Here is a 6,697-nt window from a genome sequence, read left to right on the forward strand (position 1 = left end):
GTCCCTTTATACTGGGGGAATCTCTGGCAGTTGTCTTCCCAGAGCAGTGTACAGAGGATCTGGCCCCTTGTATTTAGATTTGCTTGCAGATCCTGTGTCCTTTGTAAGAGCAAAAACTAACAATAACCTCGCTGGACTAACATTTATTAAAAGGGCTCTTGGAAATGGAGAACAGGTTCCCCTAACCTCCAAGACAAATGCTTGACCTCTTTGTATCCTTTGCATCAAATGGGTGTATTTCCACCCTTATTTATTTACTTAGCACACTCAGTCAAGAACAGGGAAACTTTGATGTTGGTTGTTTTTTTTTTGGTCATTGTGTAGATCACAGATATTTGCTGCATCTGTTTCCTGTTAAGGAAGCTTAATGCTGCCTTTTGTCCAGCAGGTGGAACACTTGCTGCAGTTTGTGTAGCTTAGGAATCCTGCTATAAAACTTGATTTTAAAGAGAATTTTAGGCTTGTTAGGTCTTCATGGCAAATGGCCAAATAGGCTGATTTTCCTTGGTACATTGAGGAGAGCTTGCTAGTCTGGGAAGCATAACATTATAAGTTCATGCAAAGTAAAGGCGGTGTTTGCACTAGAAAATTGAATTGTTAGTAAGTGAACTGATGGGTTACACCAATGTATGCATCAACAGTGCAAAGAATTACACTGGCTATGCTGTTCTGTGTGCAGTTTTGCCCCATATTCACATTAGAACTTTACTCTATCCTTGTAGTTGTTTTGAACTGAGTACTAAACCCAGAGTTCATTGCACGTTTTCCTGAAGCAGTGGCTTGTGGGAGACCTTGAAAGGCCTTCTGGTATCCTAGAGGCTGTGGGATAAGTGATCAATACAACAATTGTGATATCTGCCTTTTGCTATTGTCAAAATATCTGTGAAAACAAGGAGGAGGTCTTCAGTACACTGATACATTATGGGGATGAGAAGGCGTTGGGACTTGTTGCAAATCATGTACAGTGGAACAGATAAGATATGGCACCTGAGGCTGTGACTTATATTAAACAGCTGCGGTGGACCTGCTGTCCAAATTAGAAATGTGCTGTGCACAGGTTCTCAGCTGCAGGTAGGGAATTGGGGATGAAGGATACAGATGCCTGATGCAGGCAGAAGTAAATGTTAGCAGTTGTTGCTGTTAAATATCATTGCTTTTTCTGGAGGTGGTTTATCCTTATGTGTAGGTATGAGTTTCTTTGAATCTTATATATATATACTGTATGACTTAAGCTGAGGGAGTATATAGAAGAGTGAAGAAGGATGCATAGATGCAACATTAAATGCTAGCATTGTTGTCTAAAATTTCATTTGCTTAAGTGGCAGGTATGCAATTTTTAAATTGTAGTTTTTATATGATCTATATGAGTTAAAAGGAGAGTTTAAAGTTGAGGAATGACGTGAATGTATTGATGTTAAAATACAGTATGCTCTGTAAACTCTTTATGCAGATAATTTGTCAATATAAACTTCATTAGTCACACAAGCAAGCAGACCAGCTGCAATATGTAACCAGGGTAACAGTGAAAACAAAGGAAAATGTCTATACTAAAAGAACATGAAACACATGTCTATTTCCCTGTGTGTGTGCAGGGGTGAAATGCCATGGGAAAGCACAGGGGGAAACTGGGAAGGACCAGTCTGTGGTGGTGTCCTGGTATTGTACTGTGGAGGAATTACATAAACACATCCAGGGACGCGTTGCTGGGATAGCAGTGCAATCTCTGTTTTGGATTTCACATCACCATTAAATAGTTCCTTGTGGGATGGTTGTTCATAAATTCTTTGTCCTTCTACCTAAATTTGTCCTACGTTTCAGCAACACTCTTGATTTTTTCCTCTTCAAACCTAAACATTTGATCAGTCCCTTTTCATGTCCCTGCATATGCAAAACCAAATCTCCCTGGTTTTTCTTTACCTTGCCCTCAACTTGATCAAACATTCGACTGCTTGTGATCTGTGCTTCCTAGCCTTCAGTGAGGTTCTTGTTGCTGTCCCGATCATGCTAGTGAGAAACAAGAAAAGGTCAAGTTAATAAGCATAACAGTGGCTCCTCCATCCTGTGGTATAATATCATGCAGTGTGATAAAAGTAACAATTTCTGTTTAATTTAAAATTTCAGCACCTTCTTTCAAATGTGTGTCTTGGGCCTAGAAATGGTAGAGACATAAGGTAACATTTTCCTCACAAAAATAATTAGATTGGGAATGGGGTGGGATTATTGGGAGATTGGGAGCGCAGTGGGCAGAAAAAGGGATGGTGGGGTTCGTTTCAAATGGAACTAAGCAAGAATTGGTAATAACTCTGCGCTGATGGTCCTGAAAGGCCCTATTTGGAAGAGTAGGGGACAGGACTGATAAAATGGATAGAGATTAGCTTGGATGATATTGTAGGACCAGTTCCAGGAACTGACAGGGTCTGAAATTCTGTGATGGCACAAGAAAACTTGCTTGCCTTCCAAATTTGATTGCCAGTCTAGAAAACTGGCTTTATCAAAAGTCTGCAGACATCACACGTGAGGACTTGGAAAATTTAGGAATAGGATTAATAAATTTCTTCACTAAATTTCTTGGCAGCAGGCTGGATGAACTTTATAAGGATTTGCCTTCTCCCAGTTCGGGGTGTTTGCACAGGCATTTGCTATCAAATAATGTTTATATCTGTGTTTTATGTCTTAAAAAGAAAGCAGAATGAACTGCAGTTGCATCTTGATAAGAGCAAATTGCTAAAGAGCTGCCCTGGCTCATGTGCCAATGTGGACAATTATATGACAATGTATAATGTAGATGTTGGATCGATGATGCACAGCATGAAGTTCAGTCAATCAAATTTAACCTGTTTGTACACTTTCTATTGTATGGTTTCTGTCTAATTTTAAAAAAGGCTTCCCTTTGCTTAGGCACCATTTTGAGACTGACCACATAGCACGGATCAGTCAGCTGTTGTGCATGCTGTTAGATAAGTCTTCCTTTACCAGGATCAGTAGCCGTGAAGCTGAGCATGGAAGGGGGTCACATTGAGGATGTTGAACCTGTCAGAACTAGATGGGGAAAAGGGCCTGCAGCTGCCACTTTTGCTGTGGTGGTTGAGATACAGAAGAAATAGGGGCACTGGCAGGACTGGGGGAGGTAGGGAGAGATTCCACTTTCTTCCTACTTGTGTTTGATTTAAGCAGCTAAAGTGTCAATCACATGACCTAGAGCAAAATTTACATACATGGAGAGCACAATGGGAATCTGTATCACTTCTTTTCTTTTATTATCAACATCTTGGTTTAAAACCAAATAGCAATTTCATCTCATGTTATCCAGTCTAAACTATTCTATCAGGTGACAGTCCCTGTCCAGGAGAGAAAGCAGCCTCTGTGGTTGCTGGCTTGTGGAAGTTCTGTGGACTGATTCATAGCTGCAGAGGCTGCTCTCTATTTCCAGGAGATGTTTCAGTAGCCATCAGTCAAGGCTGCCCTTCCCGTACATAAGTCTAGTCCCATGCCAGACTCATGGGAATCACATAGTGGGATCCTAACTGGGAACAAGATTTTCCCAGCCTGCCTGACATATAGGAACTTGGTGACCCAAAGATGTTAAGTTGGTATGTGATTTGGAGTGCAGTTGGAGACGAGAAAAGTCCTTCAGACTGATATTTCCCCGCAGCTGTCCTATTTTCTCAGAAGTAAAAGGTGATTGTGGGAGAGCAACCCTTTATTCTGACAATAGGGAGGAGCACCCGTAACAGCTATTAGGTGGTCCAGTAAGGGCAGACAACCAAGGTATACCCTAGCAGCTAGTTAATCAAGAGAGGCATCCACCCACCAACCAAGGCATTTGTTTTGTATGGCTGATAAGCATCTCATGGTCCTGTCTATTTTTATCTCTTGAGGCCACAAATAGGACTTATGGACGCACTGAATCCTTCACCTAAGAGGCAAGCTAACATGTTTGTCTTATGAAAGGTAGGTCACAGCATGAGTGGTGTGTAATGGAGGCAGCCTCCCCAAACCTCCTACTACTGGGTGGTGCACTGGCAGATAACTGCACGGGCCCATTCGGCCCAAGCCCAGGGGCCCTGACCAATTTGTGGCTCCTCGAAAAATCTCCCCTTGCCATGGCCTTGGGGCTGAAGAATAGAAAGGTTGAGGGGCTCCAGGTTCAGAGCTCTGTTGTGGTCCCACCAGGGCTGAGAGCTTGAGCCTGGCCGGGGCTGAGCTCTTAGCCCCCTTCCCCCACATGGCCCCAACTGAGTTCTCAGGCCCTCCTGCCCTCCCCTGTTGCTCTGGTGAGAGCAGTGAGCAGAGGTGGAGCAGGGGGCTAGTCTCCCCAAAGGAAAGCTTCACCTGCCGCCCATGGGTCACAGCTAGCTTGGCTGGAAAGCGCTGCAGGGATTTTTGGGTGAGCAATACTCTACAAGACATAAGAATGTCTTGCTAATTAAGTCTAGTCTCTCTAATATGTACTATGATTTTATTGTATATCTAATAATTTGTTTCTAGTACTTCTACATGCAGCTACTTCTTGAATCGCTATGCTTTGTTAAACAAACTTGCACTTAATTTGACTATAAGCATATCTAAGAGTTGTGTGTGAAGCAGAGCAGTGATCTGATGTGGAACTGGTACGCTGAGATGTTCTGCTTCTTTGGAAGCAGCAAATCTGTGAATACTGTGAATGGCCAGTGGACCAGGGGTTAGACACTCCAGGTAGATGCTCAGAAGGCGTGAGGGTTGCAATGTGCAAGTCTCTAACTTGCAGAGTAACAGCAGGGCCTGTGAGGCCTAGAGGGGGTGCTTGTTTTACCTATGGCTGTTGGAGTTGGGGAACTGACTTATGGCAGCACAAACAAGATTTTCTCTCGCTAAGGGCAGGTGATAGCAAGGAGGTACCACCCTGTGTCCTCCCAGGAATCATCACACTGTACTCTTTACATTTTATTTATAAAAAACAAAAAACCCAGCATCTGTCAGTCTGTAGTGAAGAAGAGCATTTTCATGGAAAAGGAAATATGGAATGAACAGTCTCAACATGTTATGCATATATTAGTGCTGCCATTTGTCATGTGCCTAAAACTGCTGTCTTCATATTCTGATGCTGTTGACATCACTGCATACTCAGGAAATGAATTCTGGGTCACATTTTGGCTCTTGAAGAAAACCAGTTTCAAATAATGATGATACTAATATCAGTGTTGAAGTCTATATAACTTTCGGCAGACTAATTATTTGCTGAAATGGGCCTAAACCCACTCAAAAGTTTTCATGGCAGAGAGAGGTTATTAAAATTACATATCAAAATTTTATGTAAGGACAGTGTCTAGGTGTGTGCAAGATGAAGCCCTGAATTTAAATGTTTATGACTTCAGTATGGTCATGTTTTGAAGGTAGATTTCTTTCAGGATTTATAAAAATCTGTGTCTTATCGACCTGTCTTAGTTTTCTCCTTTTTAGTTTTATTGAGATGGAGCTGAACATAATTAACACATTTATCTTTGGTGCTGTACTTTTACAGGATTGGAGAAGCAGTCTGTCTTTTTTTTTTTTTTTTTTAAATGTAGCTGCCCACACACCAAATTGAGTCAGAACACTTTATAAAATAAACAACAACAAAAAAAACAACAACTGTACAGTTTACAAGTTTGGAATTAAAAAAAAATCAAGTAATCTTCATAGTGACAAAGGACTCTTTTACTCATGATACTTCTGCCTTGCTCTTATCAGCTTGTGAAATTTATTCAGTGATAAAATCCCAGGCATATCATCTTACATTTACATTATAGTTGATTCCACCTGCGTGCTGACTTCAATGAGAGCTGCAGATGCACAGTACTTCAGAAAATCAAGTAATGCATTGATTTAGGTGCCTGAATTTGGATTTAGATATCTAACTTTGGCCATTCGAGTTTGAAAAGTTACCCTTTTCTTGTGGTAAGTTTACAAATAGTTTAGCAAACACTGTGATCATTATATTTTATAATGTTACAAGTCATAGCTTTGAGGGTAAAACACTTGTAAAAAAACAAAGTGGGAAGAGATACAGATAGAACAGATTCACCTTCGTAATCATGCATGCCATGTTTGAGGTTGGGGAGGACAAAGTTTGATGGGCTCTACTGTCCATGCCTAGTTCCTTAAACATATTGATTGCTTGTTAGTGAAACAACACACATATGCTAAAGGGGTCATTTCAAATTGTTAAAAGTGCCACTAACTTCAAGAGGAACTGTCATTTTGGGATGGAGTCCTGCAAATACTTACTGCTGGATGCAGTGCTTACTAGACTGGGTAATAATTAGAGCTGCCAAGTGATCAAAAAAAGTAATAATGATTAATCATGTTTAATGACATGATTAAAAAAATTAATAACAATCACATTGTTAAAGAATAATGGAATATCATTTATTTCAATATTTTTGGATGTTTTCTACCTTTTCAAATGTACTGATTTCAATTGCCATGCAGAATACAAAGTGTACAGTGCTCACTTTATATTATTTTTGATTACAAATATGTGCACAGTAAAAAAAAAAGAAATAGTATTTTTCAATTCACCTAACACAAATAATGTAGTGCAATTTCTTTATCATGAAAGTTGAACTTACAAATGTAGAATTATGTACAAAAATACCTGCATTAAAAAACAAAACTATACAAGTCCACCCAGTCCTACTTCTCATTCAGTCAATCACTCAGACAAACAAGTTTATCT

This window comes from Chelonoidis abingdonii, chromosome 2, assembly GCF_003597395.2.
Source record: "Chelonoidis abingdonii isolate Lonesome George chromosome 2, CheloAbing_2.0, whole genome shotgun sequence".
Classification (NCBI taxonomy): Eukaryota; Metazoa; Chordata; order Testudines; family Testudinidae; genus Chelonoidis; species Chelonoidis abingdonii.